At 40.7% G+C, this 23,213-nt stretch overlaps 1 protein-coding gene across 2 annotated transcripts in view; it reads right to left on the reverse strand.

Moving 5' to 3' along the window:
* The window catches only part of LOC122800784 (collagen alpha-3(IV) chain-like), a 1,680,215-nt gene that overhangs the window by 710,875 nt on the left and 946,127 nt on the right, over positions 1-23,213 (reverse strand). The gene's annotated exons all lie outside the window — the stretch shown is intronic.

Here is a 23,213-nt window from a genome sequence, read left to right on the forward strand (position 1 = left end):
TACAGAGATCATAATATAACATAATCTATAGACATTGTTCTAAAACATTAAGGCATTAAAGAAGTGCTTAGAAAGTTATGGAAGATACAAATTCAGTACCCCTGTGAATTCAAATTTATAGTTTAATCTACATGTTTGACTTACTACAGTCTGTATTAGATAACAGCATATAATGTTTTTTTCATACTACCTTTCAGCACCTTATAATATCTCCTTGCAACAGACTCAGTGAAACTCTTCTGCTAGCACAAAGAGCCCTGTACATCCAATCCCATAATATCCATGCTATATTGTCTGCTGCCTGGCCTGGGTTATTTTTCTGTTTTACTTACTAATTTTACAATCTCATCCTGATGGTGGTATGGACTGGACCAGTGCTTTTGCTTCCTGTTCGTTCCCGAGTCAATGTTAGCTTGCATCTGCATTGGAATCTGTCAAGCTAATTGCTCTTTTCTTTCCTGAATCTCCCAACTACATCAGAGGATTCGGGTGCAGGAAAACTTCAGAAATCCTCCCAATGTGTTTTGGCGCAATGCCGCATACTCGCAGTTACACAAAGTTGCCTGTTAACGATTGCTTTACTTTCCCGATAGTTAGTTGTTCACTCAACACATGGCTCTGAGTCTAATGTAATCCCATTCATCCTTGCACATTGATGACACACCCCAGGGCATGTTGGCACTGTATGATGATGCAAATTAAGTGAAAGATAAACCGGAATTAAAGGGGCCATTCAGGAATACATGGCACCCTCTTATTTTCTTACCTAAAACAGAACTTTCCATAAAATACCGGATAGTTGAGAGTTTTTTTTTTCTTTTCGGTTTGGGATGGGGTTTTCCCTGGGTCCTAGTGCCTATCTGCTACCCCTCCATTTGAAAAACTATAGTGAAGTGAGCACAGTACATATGCTTCCCAACGTCCTTGATCACAAACAGATTAACACACTTAGACATCTTCTACTACACTCTGTAACACAAATTAAACTCCAGGTTGACATCCATCCCAACCCATGCCCCATTAATAACTCATCACATTGCTCACAACCTTCCACATCTCCCACCACTGTAAACTCCATTCATTCACCCATGCATTTCCATCCCTACCCCCCTTCCAAAAACCTCTAACACCAACCTGCTCATAAACTTTAACCTCCTTAGCATCACAAGAAAAGCTAGTGAATTCCATGCTGCTCTAGCCACCTACTCACCAGATATAGCTTTGATTACCGAAACCTGCTTATAGCCCTACATTAATGACAAAGAAATTATCTTAACTGGCTATAACATTATTAGGCATAACAGACTAAACAAAAGAGGTGGTGGTTTCACTGTTATGTTTAAGGACACCCTCAAAGTTGTACAACTAAACAGTTCCCCTACCCAACTCTGAAATCCTAACTACTCACCCTGAAATTAACCCAAACAAAATTATAATTATCATAGCCACCTATCTTCCTCCAGGCAAAAACCTTCCCATCATTGAAAATCGACTTTAATGGGCATCTACCACCTTCAGTCAAATAACTAAAGTTCTTGGAGATTTTAATCTTGATTGGCACTCCTGCTCATCCAGTAACCCTTCCAACATCCTAAATCTCTTCAACTTCACCCAAACCATAACCTGTCCTACTTATACAGGCAAACACTCCAATATGTAGTCAACATTAGATTGGATCTTAACTAACAAATCTAACCTAAATTACTTAGCCAGTTGCCTTCCAGAATCCCTCAGCGGCCATTCTCCAACCTTTCTATACAGAAAACATATGCATACCCAAAGCAACACTTCTTGCAAATACATCCATAGTAAGACAAACTTCTCCCACTACATTTAACCTGCTACTACAACAATATGACTGGACACCTTTTAAACTCTTATGCTTAGACTTAGCTGTTCAATGCTTCAACAACACATTCCTTAAAACTCTTACTATCCTTGCTTCCACTAGGAAAGTGCACACAAAAGCCCAGCCCCTTCCTTAGCTAACCAAGGACACCAAACAGCTACTGAAATGCAGAGATAGAACCTGGTCTGCTTACCACATCTCTAAAGATAAGGTAGACCTCTTAACTTATCAGCAACTACAAAATTTAGCTAAGAAAAAAAATCAAAAAAGACAAACAAATTACTTCCAAACCTGTCAACAGAAACACCTAAACAATCCCCAAAATTTCTGGCATCAACTATCTCCTCAGCCCCGGTCATACCAGAACCCAGCCCCAGTCACTACAAACAAGACTGACCCTATAGAAAATCAGTTCAACTCACACTTTATCACCACATTACTAGACTGCCAGCCCCCTCAGCCACTTATTGTGCCCAACCCTAATCGAGCAAATCCCAACCCCTTCACTTTTACATCCATACAAACTAGCTATATAAAGACTCTCCTTATCAAGCTTAAACCCTGTTGTCCTGCTGTTGACAAACTGCCAAATTAATTTCTAAAACTTGCTGTGCCTTATAGTGCCTGCCCCTTTGATTAATCATTCTATAGCAGAACAGTATGTCCCACTTATCTGGAAAATACCACACATCATTCCCCTTCACAAACGTGGACCTTCCAAAGAACTAACTTCTGTTCTATAATCATCCTTTCTCTCCTTGCAAAAATCCTAGAAAAGTGCATCCACAATCAACTCATTAACTACTTCCTTAGTAATACATTATTTTCCAGTTCTCAGCACAGCTTTAGACCTAAACATAGTACCAGTACTGCCCTATTAGCTTTTACTGATACCATTCATCATATATGAACTTGTCTCGGCCATCTTTCTTGATATGACCAAAACCTTTGACACTGTGTGCCACCAGCCTACTACTAAACAAACTCTCATCCTATGGCCTCAGTTCATCATCTCTAACCTGGTTCCATAGCTATCTTTCCAATCAACAACAGGCTACTAAATGTGAATACTCTTTTCCCCCCTACTCCTCATTTCAGTTGGCGTACCCCAAGGATTGATACTTGGTCCTCTACTCTTTATCATATTTAAAAACAACCTTTGTTTTGCAACTCAACTAGCCTCCACAGTGCAATACACCTATGATGCTACACTAATCTGTTCAGCCTCCTCACCCCAGGAACTTCAAATATAAATGCAAGCTTCTTTTCAGGACATTGAAAATTAGGGTCTATATTATAAGACATAAAGTACATATGTGCGACTACATAAAAGTCAACACAATGCACAAAACCTAAAAATAGCGAACGGCCACGTAAGCAAATTTTTTTCCTAGGGAAAAAACGTATGCGGCTATTCGCTAACCCTACCTCCACTAACTAAATATACCAACTCAGAGATCGCACTATAGAGAAGGAAAGAGCAACTCCATGAAGTTGGCCAACTATCTCCTTGCCCTATGACATATTCATGAAATCACTTAAATGTGATTTGATGAATATGTGTCGCTGTTTCTGTATTCGCTTAGAAGCATTTTCGTGCTTCTAATATAGACCCGAAAAGTATCTCTCCAAATGTCATCTCATACTAAACCCCAACAAAACTAAATTAATAGTTTTTAGAAACATAAAATCCATACCATGCCAGTCCCCTCTGAGAATCATCTCCTCAAATGGAACCAAGATATTAACCACTAACTAGACTAAACTTCTAGGTGTAACAATAGATGATCATCTGAAATTTGATAAACATATTTCTCTGACAATCAAAAAAGTCCACATAAAACTTGGATCCCTATTCAGGTCAAAATATTTCAAAAGTAGCAAAAAATCCTGAATTCGTCACCATGGCACAACAAACATCAAAATACTGTGGAGTCAAGGATGGATAAAAACTTCGTAACACTGCAAATGATAAAACAACAAACAGGCCTAGAAACAATGAGCACTTTCGGTGAAACTCGCCTTCTTCAGAACTAGAATTGCAAAACCTTCTATTGATTAAAATAAATGTAAGCAGACAATCATAATATTAGCATTAAACACGCCTTCATTATACAATCAATAGATATAAAGTAGAGTTTAGATTCAGGAAGCAACATTTAGCTTAGAGTAACTATCCAAGCAGAAGTTAGTACAAGATTCATGGACCAATCAAGGAATCACACTCTAAAAGCCGGTAGTGGTAGATGAAACAAAACATTCCTTTAGTAAAGACAGCATAAAATAAAACTTTGGCTGACATCTAAGGTCACTTATTATAACCATAAGCACCAGTATGTTAACTATAAATGTTTAATGCAGTTTTTTGATGTTTGCTTTGCTGTGGTAATGAATTCAGGATTTCTTTGCTACTTTTGGATCCCTATACAGGGCAAAATCTTACCTAACACAAAGCACAAGGCTGGCCACTGCTCGGTCACACCTGCTATCCACCCTCCTTTATGGATCTCTCCTTTTCACTAACCTGAGAAAGACTGACCTCAGCAATCTTGAATCATGTTACAATAAAATTGCTAAATTCACTACTGATCATCCACACAAATCTCACCACTGTTCAGCTTTCTCATAGCTCAACTGGCTAGAGCTCCCCAACTTTTTATTACTCAATCAACTTACCTTAGCTCACAAAATAGTCCATCAACTTGCCCAACTGCCATGCCATTTCCAACCTAATCCAACTTAATACTAATCTCAGATCCCTCAGATCTTCTGACAAACTTATGCTAAGAGTTACCCACTCCCACAACTATCATGGAAAATCCCTCTTTTCTCACAAAATAACCAAACTTTGGAACACTCTTCCACCAGCCATTGTAAAAAATCCTAACTGCGATGAGTTCAAACAACTCCTAAAGGAATACTCAGCCAGCCATTGGCTGCACTCTTGCCATACTCCAGGCTAATTATTTCCCAACCCCCCTTCTATATCTCTCCCCTTCTATGTACATCTCTCCTTTCTGCTCCTTCCCAAATATTTCTGTTATTCCTGCTGCTTCTAATTTTACCATTCCCCTCTTCATCTTTGTCCTCTATAACTCATTTTCAGCTGCTCATTTACAAGCTGTATCTCTAGCTTTCTGCTAAGTGTTACTTATGGATTAACATGCAATATGCTCATATCTGTTCATACAATTGTCTCAGGGCTCATTTAATGTTTCTCTGTACATTTGCTATTCTCTGTTATCTGTATTTGACCTGTATCATATGTGTATATTACCACTGTTAGTATTGTTACTGTTGTGGAGCTTTTCTCCCGAGTCTGCACTGAAAACGGGCTCCTGGCCCAGTCGGACATTACCTAGTTAACAAATGTAATAAATAAAATAATAAAATATTGACCTAGCCAAGGCATTTGACACAATCCCTCACTCAGGTATTATAGAGAAACTCTTCCAACTGGGAATTATCCCCTGCATTACCAGATGGGTAGCCAAGTGGTTCACTGACAGGCCACATACTGTAAAACTGGGTGACTTCACATCTAGCAAAAGACCAGCCACTAGTGGCATACCACATGGTTCTGTGCTGGGCCACTTACTGTTTCAAATTTATTTCTCAGATGTCCAGGCAAACTTGGACAGCCTGTGGCCAACCAAGTTCACTGAAAATTTCAAATTGAGAGCAATCATTGAGTCTTCCTATGAAGTAATATATTGCAGACAGGGTTAATGCAGACAAATGTCTGGTACCAAAGCTATGGATTAAAGCTGAATGCAAAAAATGCATTATTATTCCCTTTGGGAAAGCTGACATTCCTGATAATTATATTATATACAGCAACCCCTAAGTGTAGAGCCAGTGGTACATGATCTGGGTACTTGGGTTAATAGCATCCTGAACTTTGACCACCACGTATCCATAGTAGTACGGAAATCCTTCTGTGTGGCACATCTTCTAAGTAAAGGCATCACAGCTAGTTCTAAGGATGTTACAATTCCATTATACTCGGCCGTTATCAGACCAATATTTGAGTACAATGCTCCCTTTTGTATGTACCTCACCAGACACCTGCAACAATTTAAGAGACTACAGAAGTTTCTCACCAAGAAATTACAGGTTACACAAAACAAGTCTTACGCAGAAAGACTGAAAGCTCTGTCACTGTATTCTGTCTCCTACAGGTTGCTAAGGGGTGAGCTGTGCCTTTCTTACAGGGCAGTCGCAGACCTGGCCCTAATGGAAATGCTACACATTCATAAATCAAACTGCATGAGGGTCAATCACTCCAGGGATCATAACCTTGCCTCTGATGTGAACAGCTCATGCTGGAGAGATAGATATATCTCCCAGAGACTGCCACTTCTCTGTAACAAACTTTTAATTTACGTGAAACAAAGCTCCTCCATGACTTTTTTCAAATGCAAGCTAGATCAATGGATGGGTGACCACAAATTCACACCTGGGGTGGTGTCCATGTCCCTCCTGGACAGGAGAAATCATTATTAACTTACCATAGACCCTTACCTCTGCAAACTTCACTCACCTAACTACTGACAATTGGGGCAACTAGGGATAAATATAGCAAGGTTTGTAAGGGCTCTAGAGTCATTGCCTAGGAACCTTCTAAAAACCTATGAAACTATGTACATAATTTTAAAGAAGCAAGTGAACCAGATTGAAAGGGATAGACTTGACTTTTTAGTACATAGTTTGGGTCCCAAGGAGGAGAACAGTTTTTCTTGGAGACTTGGAGAGTAGGACACCTTTTAGAAATGGCTTCACCTGAAAAAGTGAAGAAAGTGGCAGATGAACAGGTAGAGAGGCAGAAAAGTCTACCAAACGTGCTTTAATGGAACAGTTTGCTAGCCCATAATTGAGCACATCTCTCAAGTATGCAAGGATAAGAGGAATACCCACTTTATATTGGTTCTATTCTTTCTTTTGGCACCTAGTTGAAATTCACTTCCATTTGGAACTGTAAGATTTTCTAGAGCTGCTTTTCTACCCTCCTGTAACACATCATCTGAAAACGTGTATAAGTACTATTATCATCCAAACTGCCAGTCTGAGAGTTTGCAAGCTTGGATGAATGAGACAATCCCTTTTGTTTTGTGAGTATATCTAGTGGGTTAACTTGTGGTAATGGCTAGATGAAACGGAAGGAAGAACCAAAGTTATATGGGTGAAAAGGGAGCCACCAAAAAAATTGTTGTATTGTACTTCTTGATTTTCTGAAGTGCATCTGGAATTAGAAGAACGACAGGAAAGGCATAAAGGAATTTTGCTTTCATAGTGATTAACAAGGTTTCCATTTTCCATGCTTCTGTGCATGAGACTTTGGAGCAGAACAGTTTAAGCTGCAGATTGAGAGGGGAGTCCCCCACCAATGGACTATCTATAGGAAGGTGTTTCTGTTTAACTTCCATTTCTGAGGATCTGTCTTGAATGCTCAAAGTAATATACCACTGAGTTTATCTCTGAAGAAATACAAGTAGCATGCAGGAACAGACTGTGATGGACAGCAATCACTTTGGCTGTCGTGGCTAACCTGCAGATATTATAGGATTTTATCCTTCCAGGTTTGTTGATATAACCTATGATTGTACTATTGCCTGTTAGTACTCTAAGGGTTCTTGGAGACCAGAGGTGATGAAGGGATTGAAGAGCTAGGATCAGGGATTTAATTGCCTTGATATTTATATATTTGTACCTGGCCAGCCTTGACCATACTCCTTGGACTTTTATGTCCCTAGAACAGGCTCCCAAAGACCAGTCTGAAGCATCTGTACAGACTTCCTGATGGGGAGAACGAACAATAAACGTGGCACCCTGGGTTAAAAGATATCCATTTGATCCACTAAAGAAACTCCTTTCCCACAAAAGGCAAGACAGGAAATGGAAAGTTCAGCAGGTGACAGTGTTGTGCCCAAAATGGACACCTGACATACCACTGAATCTTCCTCAAGTGGAGTTTCCTTTCTGTGTTGGAGGGAAGCCTTCTAGCTTAATTTTGTTTCTTAGAACTAGCCAGTTTTCTAGTTTCATTACTCAAATCTGTTTCTTTGAGCTCAGCACTTGTTCAGAAATCATTGTAAGCACTAAATAAGCTACAAATTACTACAGCACTCAACTTTCCCCACTTGTCTAGAGGAAAACAGTTTTTAGTACTTAATAAATAAGCACCTATCCAGGCATGTCTAAGGGTCAGCTTTCAGTGTTTTCTCCTGTCTACCTGATGAATCTGGGCATCTTGGGGCAATGCAGCAATTGCCTCATGTACACAGACAACCCTCTCCTCCTACCACCCAAAAATTCAACCTGTGAGAGATGCACTTATATAACTAAACTGGAAGCAAAGATCTCTCCACCCAAGACTGGACTAGACAGTCAAGAGGAGAGGTAAAACACTTGCACCACACCACACTCATCACATAGACCCTCAAAATCTACACCACCAAAACACACACATAGAAACACAAAACACACACCTACATTCATGAAGGCTCTCAAAAAAATCTACCCAAGCAACAGGGACATCCAAAGCAGAAATGCAAGCAACCTCCACCCCCAACACAACCCAAATGACACATAGCCCACAAACTCAGTGTGCCACTCAACCACAGCCCATAAGGCATAACAACGTACCCGACACTCTAGTCATAGGTGACGCTATAGTCAGGCACACTGATGTTCCACTCACCAGGCTAAACAAGGAGAAAGTTACCGTCAGCTGCCTGTCAGGTGCCAGGATCCACCACATAATGCATGCACTCAGGTCACTCCACAGCAAGTACAAATATGTCATTGTCCATGTTGGTGTAAATGACCTGAGACGTATCTCCCTGGACTACATGAAAAGAGACATGGAGGAGCTTTCTGATCTTGTAGCCCAGGCAGGTATGACCCTAGCCCTGAGTAGCATCCTGCCATCACCCAGAATTATACCACAGTACAAGGACAAAATGATTGACTTCAACAATTAGCTAAGCCTCTGGTGTCATTCTAAGGGGATCCAGTATCTGTCTGCCTGGGATGACATGACTGACAAACCACGATGCTTTGCCAGAGATGGCCTGCTCCTCTTTCCCCTGGGATTCCAGATACTGGCTAAGGCTCTTGCCACCCCTATAGTGCCTTTTTTAGGCAAGATTCAAATGACAAATTCATCACCATAACAGGTACAAGCAAGCAAAATCTGAGGGTAATGCTACTTAATGCTAGAAGTCAAAACCTCAAAATGCACTCACTCGAGGCACTCCTTAAAATGGAGAACATCGACATCTGTGCAGTGACAGAGACCTAGTTCAAGGCTCCAGAGAGCACCCCTGCATTACTAGGCTATAATTTATACCACACCTTTCGGCCACCTAACCTGGACCGACGCACTAAAGGCAGAGGCGTGTCCATATTCATTAAGGATATCCACACCTCCAGGCTAGTTGCTCAGCATTATGCATCTCAGATTTTCCAAGTGCAACTAACTCTGGGCAAGACCGTAATGCAAACTGTAGCTTGCTACAGATCCCCCACCATGCCCTAGGATTCCCACTCCTCATTTCTTGATACACTGGAAAATATTAGGGTACAACCTAACACCCTAATAATGGGCGATTTCAACTACCTCACCATTAACTGGGAAAACTACTCCTGTACCAACTCTTGTGCTCAATGTTTTCTGGAATTCATAAATTCCAATGCCTTGGATCAACTTATCCACACCCCCACCAGGGGCAGCAATATCCTAGACCTGGTCATTACCAACATGGGCAACCGTTGTTCCACACCAGAGGTCAATTCCTCATTGGTCAGATCTGACCACAAGCAAATCACCTTAGACATCCACATCCCACCCCCACCCCCCATTTGGGAAACCACCGTAAAAAATTTCTACAAAACCAACTTCATGCTTCTTAAGACAGAAGTGGCAAACTTCACGACACCCATGCTGATGGACAATAGAGATACGACTGCTGAATCCTATACAATTGCACTTTATAAGCACTTACACAAATGCATGGATTGTGCAATCCCTAACAGAACCAAGATGCTATCCTCCAAAAAAAGGAAGCCGATCTGGTGGTCCCCCTGCTATAAACAAACTCTACAACAGAAGAAAGAAACTTTTGCAAAAAAGAGTAAAATCCCATGATTGGAGGAACTCTGTGGTCAGCCTCAGTAAGAAGCTGAGATCCCTCATAAAATCCTCCAAAGCTAGTTACGAAAACAAAATCACCACTGATTCTAAAGACAACCACAAAGCATTCTATAGCTATGTCAAGAATCTCAATGGCAACACTCAGATCTGCTCTGAGTTACAGCACAATGGCACTAAATATACAGAATCAACTGATATTGCCAACATCCTGGCAGATAGGTTCAGTGCTAACTTTGCCCCTCTCTCATCCTCTAAAGGGCCCATCTCAATACTGGAAGAATGCAAAGTACCTGTAATCATGGCTGCACAGGTAAAAAACACATTCTCTAAAGCCAAGAACACAGCATCCATGGGACCAGACAACATCCCAGGCTGCGTTCTATATGAACTACAGAACGAACTGGCACCCCACCTTAGTACCATGTTCAATCATGGCCTCACCTCAGGCTTTGTGCCTACTGAATGGCGCACAGCAACGGTTATCCCACTCCACAAAGGGGGAGCCACCACGGACCTCGGGAACTACCACCCCATTAGCCTGACGAGCCTGGTCTGCAAGGCTATGGAGCGTATCATCATGGAACTTATAAACAATGACATTGGCAATCTCCAAACTCTGTACCCTACCCAGTTTGGGTTTGTAAAAGGCAGATCATATCTCTTAAACCTGATAGACTTCTTTGAAGTGGTCAGCAAAGCCATAAATGAGGGTAAGGTGGTTCACACAGCCTATCTAGATCTCGCCAAGGCTTTCAACACCATCCCCCACTCTAGAATTATAGACAAACTCACTAAACTAGGTATAAATCCCTATGTCACAAGATGGGTTGCCAACTGGCTCACTGACAGATCCCACACTGTAAAAGTAGCAGACTCTAAATCCAACTTCAGACCAGTGACAAGGGGAGTACCACAGGGTTCAGTCCTCGGTCCTCTCCTGTTTGGTATCTACTTCTCTAAAGTACAGGCTAACACAGAAGGTCTTTGGCTAACAAAGTTCACAGATGACTGCAAACTAGGAGCCATAATCAAAACTCCTAATGATGTGGACATCCTACAAAAGGGCCTCACTGAGACAGATGCCTGGTGTCAAAGCCATGGCCTCAAGCTCAATGCCAAAAAGTGCATTGTCATCCCTTTTGGTAAAAACTCTGTACCCATGAACTACCACATAGGCGGTAGTCTACTTAACACCGAAAGTGTGATAAGATACCTTGGGACACAGGAGGACAGTAGTCTCTCCATTGATAATCACATCGCCACAGTAGTCAGGAAATCCTTCTATGTAGCACACCTCACCACAAAAAGTTTCTCATACAGGAAAAAAGAGGTCATTGTTCCCCTCTACTCATCACTCATTAGACCCATTATAGAGTACAACGTCCCTTTTGGTATGTACCTCACAAGACATCTACAACAACTGGAAAGGCCACAGAAATACCTCACAAAGAGGATTACAAACAGATGTCCTATGCAGACCGTCTCAAAAAACTCCAGCTTTACTCTGTCGCATATCGCCTGCTCAGAGGCAATCTCTGCCTAACATACAAAGCTATGTCAAACCCAGAGGTGTTGGATATGCTCCATGTAAAGAAATCCCAATCCCTCTGAGCTACACGCTCTAGGGACCTAAACCTTGTCACCACAATAAACAGAAAATGCTGGAGGGATAGATTCCTGTCCCAGAGAGTTCCCATACTCTGGAACAAACTACCTATCTATATCAAACAGAGCTCCTCATTAACACTCTTCAAGAAAAATCTTGATGATTGGATGGGAGATAGGAAATTCACCCCAGGGATCACTTCTGTGGCTCTGCTTGACAGGGGCACAGGAAAATATATTTCTTGGGTGGCAAAAGCCAGGGTACCATTTGGCTAGGCTGATATAGGCCCTAGGGCCAATAGCCTAGTACCTACCTATGAACCTATGAGTCTGGCAAATTATATCATCTGTATAGTTGAAGCCTTTTACCTCAAGGGTCTCAAGCTCTTTCTTGCTGAGGCCATTTTGTAATGGTAGAAGAGACTGGAAGTAAGAAATTCAAAATCGTATTTTCTTATGAGGTAGGAAGGTCATCATTAAAATCATTCAGTATCCAACCCAGAAAAAATTAGATTTTATGAAGCTTTAGTCGTAGATTTCATCAGGTTTAGGATGAAACCCAGGGTTGGATTTCTTCAGGTTTAGGGTAATACCCAGATAGAGAAAAAGACCAATAATGAATCAAAGACCCTGCAAAAGTTTGTCTTATGAGGTAGCCAGGGTTAAAATATTATTTAAATAAGGGTATATTTGGAAACTCTGGAGCCTGCAAAAAGTTATCACAGCTGATAGGCAATTGTGAATGCCCCTGCAGCAGAAGAAAGATCAAAGGGCAAAGCAAATAATTCAAAATGAAATCCAAAAGCACAAATAATAAGAATTGCATGTGCTCTGTATGAACAGAAATGTGAAGATAGGCATCCTTCAGGTCCATGGCAATCACAAAAGTTTGAGGAATGATCACTGGCAGATGATTTTGGAGAGATAGCTTCCTGAATTTTGAAATTTGTAAAAAGTGTTTAGGGTTGATAAGTTTAAAATGGGTCTCTACGCACTCAATTTTCTTGGAACAACAGAGTCTGGAGTAAAACGCTTGTCATCTTTAGGAGTGAGAGATTGATTCTATAGTTCCCAAACTGTACAGATCTTGAGGAATTCTAGAATGGGGAGAGGAAAAAGTTCTAAGCTAACTTTCATCTTTTCTTCTGAATTATGCTGAAAACCCATTTATCTAATATTATCCTTCTCCCAGGTGGCAGACTGCGAACGCTTTTCTGATAGATTGGACATGGTTTTGCAAAGGTGGAGGAGGAGAAAGCAGGGAGGTTGACATTCATACGTTTGAAGGCTTGTTAGTAAAGGAATTTTTAGGTCCCTTTTAAACTTTGGTTTGGGTTTCTCCTGTCACTTCTTTTTGTAGATTTCTTTACCTTTTTGTGAAGATTTTTGATCTTTATGAAAGAAGGGGCCAGCTTTCATTATTAATCTAGTCATTACACCCAGTGAAGTCTTGTCTGCTTCCAATAAAAACTGTAGGTTTAATTTTTCACTTTCCAAAAAACTATCACTGCCTCTACCTCTGATATCATGCTGTACTAACTTCTAAAAAAAATAAGTAAAATAAGGGAAAACAATTGTTTGTAGTAGCCAGAGTTTTTTCTTTATTATTGTGTTTTATAACATATGGATCTGTATATATACACAAACATACACGCACGCGCACACACACTCACACACACACACACACACACACACACACACATATATATATATATATATATATATATATATATATGCGTATATAAATATAAATGTGATTGACTAATTTACTAGACATCTTATCCATGTAAAAACTTGCACAAGTCAAGCATTTATTTCTATAAAATACTCAGGAAACTGGAAAGAGAAGAACTTATTTCTCCCTGGCACTTTCACAATTAGCCTTCACAGGATGTGAAGAACCAGGAGAAATAAATTATTTCTGCTGACAGTTTGCTAAATTTGAGTGGGATTATGGAATTATATAATAGCTGAACACCTCAGTAGTAAAAAAAAGTAATCTCAGTCATAGTTCTAGTTTTGGGGTGAAGTCTTCTAAGTTAATGTTTTAAGAATGTAATATTTATACAAAGTATTAAATGTTTATTCATATTTTGCTCAATAAATTCATAGGATCATAGGAAGTTACTAGGCTATTGGCCTTGAGGCCCTTACAAGCCTAACCAAGAATTTAGCCCATGTTACAACAAGTCAGCAGCCTATGCCATGGTCCAGCAGGGACACAGGTGGAATCCCAGGGGTGTATTTTCCTGTTGTCCATTGAGTTATTCAGGTTGTGCTTAAAAAGGGTTAATGAGGTACTCTGCTTTACATGGAGAGGGAGTCTATTCCACAAAAGGAGGAGTCTCTGGGACAAAAATCTGTCCCGCCAACAAGTCCTATTGATGTCACAGACCAGGTTGAGGTCATGAGTGCCGGTTACTCGAGTGGAGCTTGACTTGCAGATAAGTAGCAGTCCCATCAGGGCGGGGTCTAAGATTGCTTTGTATGCCAGACAGAGGTCACCTCTGAGGAGTCTGTAGGAGACTGAGTAGAGGGACAGGGCTTTTAGCCTGTCTGTGTAGGTTAGATGCTTGAGGCCCTGGATTCTCCAGGTGAGGAACCTCTGTGGTCTCTCTAGCTGCTGCATGTGCTTTGTGAGGTAAATGCCGAAAGGGGCATTGTACTCAATAATGGGTCTTATAAGGGAAGAATACAGGGATGTTATGACCATCTTGTCACTGGATGAGACACCTTTAATAATGAGGTGGACCATGTAGAAAGCTTTCCATACAATGGAGACAATATGGTGGTCAAAAGTCAGTTTGCTATCAACCTGGGTACCCAAGTCCCTCATGACTGATTGCATGCTTAGGACCTTATTATCAATGTGATAATTTGTGGATACATCACTCTCCTCAAAAGGGATGATGATGCATTTTTTGGCATTCAGTTTGAGGCCATGTTTCTGGCACCAGTAATTTGTTTGGGTAAGACCCTCTTGGAGGATGTCCACATCACTAGGGGAATTGACAGAACACAGCTTGCAGTCATCTGCAAACTTGGTCAGCCATATCCCACTAGATTTCACCTGCACCTCTGAGAAGCATATCTCAAACAGCAAAGGCCCCAAGACCGATCCCAGGGGTACACTGCTTGTTACGGGTCTACTAGTGGTACTACTGAGGTGGTAATTTTTTTTAGTAAATTAATACAAAAAATGACCTAACACTGCTAAAATAATGAAAAAAATATTTGAGATTAGAGAAGACAATCTACTGGGCAGTTGTTCACAAAAAAGTTACAGAAATTACTTGATTGGGGCTTGGTATAATGGTTAAGGTGCTTGACTCACAAACACAAAGTACAGTGTTTGATTCTCACCTTTGGATAGGAAATTTGTTATGCTTAGAATGGTTTATTAAGAAAGCTAGCCTAGTAATTACCTATGAACTTATGAAACAATGAATCTAAGGAAAACAGAACATGAAAATTTTGGACCCAGGAGGTCAGAATAGGTGAGAACACCTCCACCAAGAGGCCAGTCACCAGAAAGTTCCCCACGGCTCGGTACCGGGCTGCTCCTTTTTGGCATCTATTTCTCTGAAATGGAAGCAAATGGTGAAGGTTTATGGCTGACTAAGTTTGCAGATGATTGCAAGCTGGGGGTTATTATGAACTACCCTGCAGACATTACTATTCTTCAAGAAGTTCTATCTCTAAATAACAAATGGTGCCAAAGTCATGGTCTTAAACTCAAATGCATAAGTGTACCGTTTGGGAAGTCAACCATCCTGGCTAATTGCTATGTTGATAATACACCCTTAAGAGTCGAGCCAGTGGTCAGTGATCTAGGTATACATAGTGACAGCAGCCTTACCTTCGACCACCATGTAGCCACAGTGGTGAGGAAATCATTTTATGCTGCATAACTTATAAGTAACAGAATGGCATCTAGGTAAAAAGAGGTCATTATCCCACTGCACTTCATCCTTATCAGACCATTTATAGAGTACAATGCTCCCTTTGGTAGGTACCTGACCAAACATATGCAGCAACTAGATCAATCTCAGAGGTTCCTTACAAAAAGTATACAAGACATAACAAACCTGCCTTATACAGAGCACCTTAAAGCACTTTCTCTCTAGTCAGTCTCCTATAGATTGCTGAGGGGTGATCAATGCCTGGCTTACAAGGCATCCCTTAACCCCACACTTATGAATATCTTACATATTTGTAAGTCAAACAGTACCAGAAATACAAGAGACAGATATTTGTCCCAGACACTGCCCCTTCTATGGAACAGGCTTCCCATCCATGTGATGTTGAATTTGTCTATTACCCAGTTTAAGTGCAACCTAGATCAGTGGCCTATGGAATAGGAAATTTACACCAGGCCTGGCACAAATGTTCTGTATGGACAGAAGTAGCTTATAAATGCCTGGCCCTCAATGTCCTATTTGGATAAAGTACATCATTATTATTTTGGGAGAATTTGGCTAGGCTTAGAAAGCACCCCCCCCACAAGGTATTTGTCTAGTAATAGTCTATGAATCTATGAATCTATGAAGCCCTGCTCAATAGTCACCTTACACAGTTATGGCAACTCTTTTTAAGGCAAGCCACCACAACCCAGGATTCTGATCATTGGAGACTCCATTGTGAGACATGCAGATGTTCCTCTCACCAGGCTGAGTAAGGAGAAAGTCATGTTGATTTGCTTATCATTGGTCAGGATCCATCATATTATGCATGCACTCAGGTCATTGGATTGCAAGTACCAGTATGACTCATTCATAATCCATGTGGGTGTAAATGACTTGAGACATACCACCCTTAACTATATGAAGTCTGCCTTTAATAACTGTCTTGGTTTCTGGTGTCATTCTAACGGTGTACAGTATTTACCATAATGGAAGGAGATGGTCAACAGACCATGCTGCTTTTTCAGGTATGGTCTGCACCTCTCCCCTCTAAACTTTTGAATATTAGCTAAAACATTGTCCTCTCTATAGTGCCTTTTTTAGGCAATGCCAAACTATAAATACTTCTGGCAAACTGCTCAGTGCTAAGAGTCTAAACAAGAAATTCCATTCCCTATAAGATCTAGAGAATGCTGATGTCTGTGCAGTCACTGACAAGTGGTTTAAAGCTGCAGACAACACTCCGGCAGTGCAAGACTATAATGCCTTCCATACATTTATACCATCTGCTACACAGACAGGGACCAAAGGTGGAGGTATCTTGATTTACATCAAAAATAAATATTCTTCAAGGTTGTCCAAACAGGCCTATGCACTTGGGCTTCTCCACATTCAAATCACCATAGTCAAAATCCCGTACCATTTTCTTGTAAGCTATAGGTCCCCCTTCTATGACACAGAAAACCCATAACATGCATTTAAACTTAATGGAAACTCTCAACATTCAACCTATCAATGGATGACTTTAATTACCCCGCTATTAAATGGGATACAACACCAAACATACTGGCACAGAGATTCCTAGATTTTGTAAACACATACTCCTCAATACACTAACCAGTGGTACAAACATGTTGGATCTAATCTTCACTAATATGGAAGAGTGCTGCACACTTCCTAGTGTAATGTCATTTCTGGTAAGGTCAGGCCAAAAAATGGTCTACTATGAAGTACAAATAAAACCCAGAACCCCAATTAACCCTGCAATATTCAGAAACCATTCTAAGGATAACTTCCTACTATTATGTGATAACCTGGAAAAATTTCAAGCCCCCCCTAAACCCTGAGAACACTGCTGCCTATGTGGAACTGTTCATAGAAACCCTATACAAGCATGTTAATAACTGCATAGAGACAGCTGTATCCACCAGGAAGAAGTACAAAAGTAACTCAAAAAACAAGTCACTCTGGTGGAATCACAACATCAATAGACTGTATAACAGAAGGAAGAAAATCATGGTAAAAATTAGGAGACGTATCAGCCAGCAGGATAAAAGTGCCCTCATCAAACTAAGGAAACTACTCAGAGGACACTTATCAGTATTACTAGAACTTGTCAGACATTTGGGATGCATGGCTAAGCTTAAAAAGGTCCCAGTGGTTATTAGTCTAATACATGCCTAAAAACCTGTGATCCTATGAACGCAGGGAGATGGATAGTTTGTCTTAAAAGTAAACTGGGATACAACTTCAGGCATAAAAGAAGAATTAGTTGTCAAGAAAGCCCAGACCTTGTCTCTGTGGAAAATGTGACAAGGTTGACTCACCATAAGAATTTATAGCTCAGATATTCTTTTTACTGAGATCAGAGCAACAAGCAAAACTGTTTTCCATCTTAAAAACCTGAAATCAGCCGGATAATCTAGTTCAAATGGAGCAAGTATTTGCTTCTCTAACACAAAATTAAGACCTCGAGGAACAGCCACTGGTTTTCTTGAAGATCTCTTAAACAATGCCCCTTTCAAAAACATTTTGTCAGAGGAATAACTTGAAAGAGGGAGATCCATGGGCAGACATGCTAAAAATAGCATATGAATGAAGCTTGATAGAGGAGTAAGATAGGACATAGGAGAGTAACTCACACAAATACTGTAAAACCTGAGGAAACGATAGCCCTGGATGGGTGCTGGTTATGTTGTTGGCACTGACTAGAAAACCTTTTCTATTTAATATATAATTTTCTGGTAGCAGGTTTTCTTGTCTCCATTAGTACCTGTGGCACATCCCCAGTAAGCAGATGTCAAAAAGATATCATGACCCTATCATCCAGGCAGTCAGTTTGGGACTGGGATATATGAGGTACCTATGTTTTTGTGTGAGTACATTCTGTCTGTGAGGAAGTTTGAGGTAACTGTATTTGGCTCATTCTAAAAGAAGAGAGAACCACTGATACTTGGGTCAAAAGGGAGTCACCACAATGATCTTGAAAGATTCCTTCTGAATATTCAGAAACATCCAGATATCACTGGAAAGGGTGGAAAAGCATATAGGAACATTCTTGTCCAAGGAAAAGAAAAGGCATCCATCTTCCAGGCCTTCTTGCATGGAGTCCTGCAGCAAATTTTTTCTGGCTGATTGTTGAGGCAGGAGGAAAAAGATCTCTTTGAGGAACTTCCCACAGATAGATCAAATTTTGGAAGATCCCCGATCTAGTTTCCATTTGTGAGGCTCTGCCTTTGTCCTGCTCTGCTTGTCTGCCACACAATTTTTCAATAACCGAATGTTGCAAGCCTGCAGAGTGAGACTGTGCTGTAAAACTATATCCCATGATAACATGGCTAGTCTGCATACAAACTAAGGCCTGGTTTCCCTTCGATTGTTTATGTACCACATCGCTGTGGTATTATCTGTAACAACACAAAGTTGTCCTATGAATCAAAGGTAGTTCAGAGAGTTGAGTGCCTTGATAGCAGTAAACATCTCTTTTATATTTATGCAATTGCATCTATTCTTGTTGCTCAGGATGCCTTGCATTTTGATCCCCCTTAACACCACTCAAAAATCTGAGGTGTCTGTGGTGAGTGACTGCTTTGGAGCAGAAGGGGAGAAGGGAAGACTTGTATTCAAGGATATTTGATGTCTCCACCAAGTGATTTCTCTCTTCACAAATGCCAAAAATGCAATCTGAAAAGATAATGAGTGCTGTTGCTGGACTAAAGAGCCTACAGACAGCACTGTATCTGTCTCATGTGCAGTCTTGCCAGAGGTATCATGAGACCCAGATTCCTGAGGTATTCCCTCACATTGACTACAGTCGGATTTGAAAACCCTGGGAATAAATCTAAATATAGATCTTTTTTTTTTTGTAATGAGATGCCTAGCAGGCACCCTAGAAACACAATCCTGTGTGGTGGAGTCAAAAAAGTCTTGAATGTCCTCTTGGAATCTCAGCATGTATAGGACATTTCTCACCCATGTGATAGATCGCTAGTGCTTTGAAAAAGACTCTGCCAAGATAAGCAAGTTGTCTAAATACAGAAAAATGTGAATACCTTGCAGTTTGCAATGAGCTCTAAGTGGAGCTAGATACTTTGTAATCAGTCTTGGAGCAGTGGATAGTCAGAGGGTAAGACAAGGAAATTATAATGAGATCCAGACACATAAAGCCTTAAGAAACATCTGAAGTCTGGATAGACAGGAATGTAATGATCAGTATCTTTTAAATCTAAGGTTACCAAAAAAAAAGGGGGTAGGTGGTTGTGCAGCGAATGCATTTTGAACTTGTCACTATCACAAACTGGTTTAGGAAAAACAGGTCCAGAACTTGTCTCCAGGCATCTTCTTTCTTTGGTAGCAAAAACATTCTTGAATAAAAACTTCTTCCCAGGTGGGAAGGAAGAACTGTTTCTAATACCTGCTGAGAAAGCAAACGCTATATGACAGGAGAGAACACAAGGGCTTGATATGGTGTATGAGGAATAATTCCTTGGAAAGGAGGGATTTTTCCAGGTACCATCTGTTACCTTGCTGAATCTGCCGTATAACCCATTTGTCTGAAACAGTCTGCTGCCAAACAGAGAAATGAAGATTTTGACTTTCTGGAAGGGGTAAGGGACTAGAGCAGTAGGGGTCACAAGGTATATTACTTAGTCATTCCAACTGATTTGACTGTCCCTTGTTCTGGGGGATTGTTCCTGCTTTCTTTTTGGAACTTCCCTGCCATTGTTTTTTATACACCTGCTTACCAACATTTTGTAGAAACAGTTTTGTTTCTTGCCAAAACTGGATGATGGAACAGAAAAACCTTTGGAAAAGTTAAAGAAGGAAGGTTGAAAAATCTGATTCTTTATACCAACTTACCCCTCTCCTCACATTTTTGATAACCTGTGTAGCAGAGGTATAAAAAGTTAAATCTGTATCCAAAGGTGATTTTAAAATTTCATTTTTTACATCTCCCAGGAAGTTCAAACATACTCAACACAATACCAGTGGTAACATCCCTGGATGCAGTATCTACAGTCATAAACAAAATTTAAGCAAGTGACTAGTGACCTGAGAAATAGAAGAAACTAAACCACACAAAGCCAATTTCTTCCTCACAGGAAAGAACTACTGATAAAACATTCCTCATATTTTCACAAATTAGTCAGAGGAAACTTTTATCTGCAGTGGTACAGAGGTAGCGTTGTTGCCTCACAGCAAGAGGTTCTCCCATTCGATTCTCGGCTGAAGTGTGGGGAGGGCCTTCTGTGTAGAGTCTGCATGTCCACTCCATGGTTGGATGGGCATTCGAAAGACATGCAAAAATGGGCATGCCTTCGTTGAAGGTTGGACGTCGAGCTGGCACCTCGGGGTTTGCGAAAATCTATTGCCAATCATTAGGGGACCGGAGTTCCGCTGTGGTGACCCCTAACCGGGAAAAGCCGAAAGACAAACAACAACAACAGTCAGCGGAAACTTTAAGATATGAGCCTGACAATTCAAAACTTTAAAAATTTAAATTGGAAAAGCACACACTTTTTTCCCCAAACTTGTCAATTGTTTTACCGTTTTTATCAAAAGAAGGATTAGAGTTAACAAAATGTTTAGCAGCAGCTGGAGTGACTAAAGTTGTAGCTGCAGAGATAGGTCTAGGATGAGTGTATAGAAATCTGAAGACTGAAGAACTTTGCACATTCTATCTGCTTTCTTAAGTGCAGCAACCTGGCTGTCAGGGAAAGCACAGTCTGTGACAAAACATTCTTCAGTGCTGGCAGCCTGGGGATATGAGGAGATTCTATGAATTCCAGTCATAACATTTCATACTATTTTCTGAGGGACTGAGAAACCTCCATGTTCTCCACTGAAAACACTGCTACATTCTGGAAATAGTCTTAGAGAAATACAGTCTTTGACAGGGAGATTCAGATGATTGAATCAGAATTCTGAGGAGAAAAAACTGCATCTGTCCTTTTACATTCCTCTCCAGATTCAGTTTCTTGAATCTCTTCAGGAAAAGAGGAATCCCTTTTTCTCTTTCCAGAAACCACCTGATAAAAAGGGGCAATAACCTTATCAGATTCTGAGCCAGACTTAAACTATTCCATTCCAGTGAAACTGGAGCAGGAGAAGACATATGTTTATGCTTTTTTGTTGTTGTTTTCTGTTTCTTTTTGACAATAAAGTGTGGATAAACAGGGTTTTTAATAGTAGCAACAGATTTCCCAGGGATGGGCTCAACATTCTGGCTAAGCAGGGGCACCTTCCTTGCCCTTTCTCACAACACAGACAAAAATGTCTGTCCTTGTCCACTGAGGAGGTCCTGAACAGCTGCAGAGGACATGGCTACTTCCATAGTGCCTGTATGGACAAAACTAGAAGGATCCGGGGAGGCAGATAAGTTGCCTGAGGAACCAGCTTTGGCAACAGCAGTCACCACCTCTGGCTCAGGCAAATTGCTAGTCTGCTGTAGTGGAAAGGCTATTCAGTTAGCTTTTTCTTTTTGTGACTAGAAGGTGGACCAACCATGGGACTGATAGCTTGTTCAATGGTCAAACTGAAAATTATGCTTCTTTCCTGGAGAAACTAAGCAGCACAAGCTGGTAAAAATTTAAAAGTAATATGAAATCACTTTTCCCAATAAAAGCACAGTAAAAATCATAAAAATGCACTTTAATACACTTTACCAGTCCCTCCCAAAATAATTTAAATACAGTTTCTTCACAGAAAAAATGGCTTTAGAATGTTTAAATAAACTTTTAAACTGTCAAACAGAAAACTGCACTCTCATTTAAAAGTACAGCAAAGTCATGTGACAGTCAACAAAAGCACATATTCCTAGTTTAAAACATACTTTTCCAAAGAGGAAAGTAAATTTAAACATTAAAATAATATGTGGAAGGATTTTCTCCAAAGGGAACTTATCTGCCTAGTAACGGAACAGTAGAAGCCGTCGACCCTCAAAAGCCCAAAGAGGAGTGCTTTCTCCAGAGGCAGGAAATCTCTGATGGGTTTACAACCCAAGCCTGTCTTTTTAGTCAGCTCAGCTCTACCTGAATAATGACTTAGATGTGGGGAAGGTGCCCTGAAGCTTTGGACGCTGGCCGGCTGTTTTATCCTATGCAGGGATACAAGCCATACAACTTAGGCTACTGCAGGAGTGATCAATATAAAAACATCTATGACTTGTGGGTAATGCTGAATTAGGAAGCCAAATAACCCTCTTTTTTGTTTCACTCCTCTGCTGACCAACCAGCTGTCCAAATTGTCTGCCTTACTGACCTGCTTGTTACTCCTTTAGTGAGAGGCCTACAGCTCATTTGTTCTTTGGGATCAAGGGTCAAGCGGACTTGGAGTGCTGCTGTCATCTACAGAAAAGAATGGACTTTTGCGTTAAGACCCTATCCCCACTGAACATGCTCAGGTTACAGCACCCTAAGTGGTTGGAATGAAATGTTCATGTCTTGTGCTGACTGTTTCTCACTTCTGCAAGGGACACTAAGACTACCCCTCCATACCAGGACAGAAATGCAGATAGCTTCCCTGGCCTCCACAAAGGAAATCATGTCTGCAATCTGCTCCTGTCCATGCATGCCAACAGCCTTCTCTCTAAGAAAGGTGAGTGGGCTCTGCCCTTCCTTCCTCCCCTCAACCTATTTAACTTTTCTAGTCTCAAGACAACTAATTGAACCACCTGCATTGCCTGGGCTGAAGTCAAGGTTTT

Source organism: Protopterus annectens, chromosome 4.part1 (genome assembly GCF_019279795.1).
Source record: "Protopterus annectens isolate FY-2018-M chromosome 4.part1, PAN1.0, whole genome shotgun sequence".
NCBI classification, from domain to species: domain Eukaryota; kingdom Metazoa; phylum Chordata; order Ceratodontiformes; family Protopteridae; genus Protopterus; species Protopterus annectens.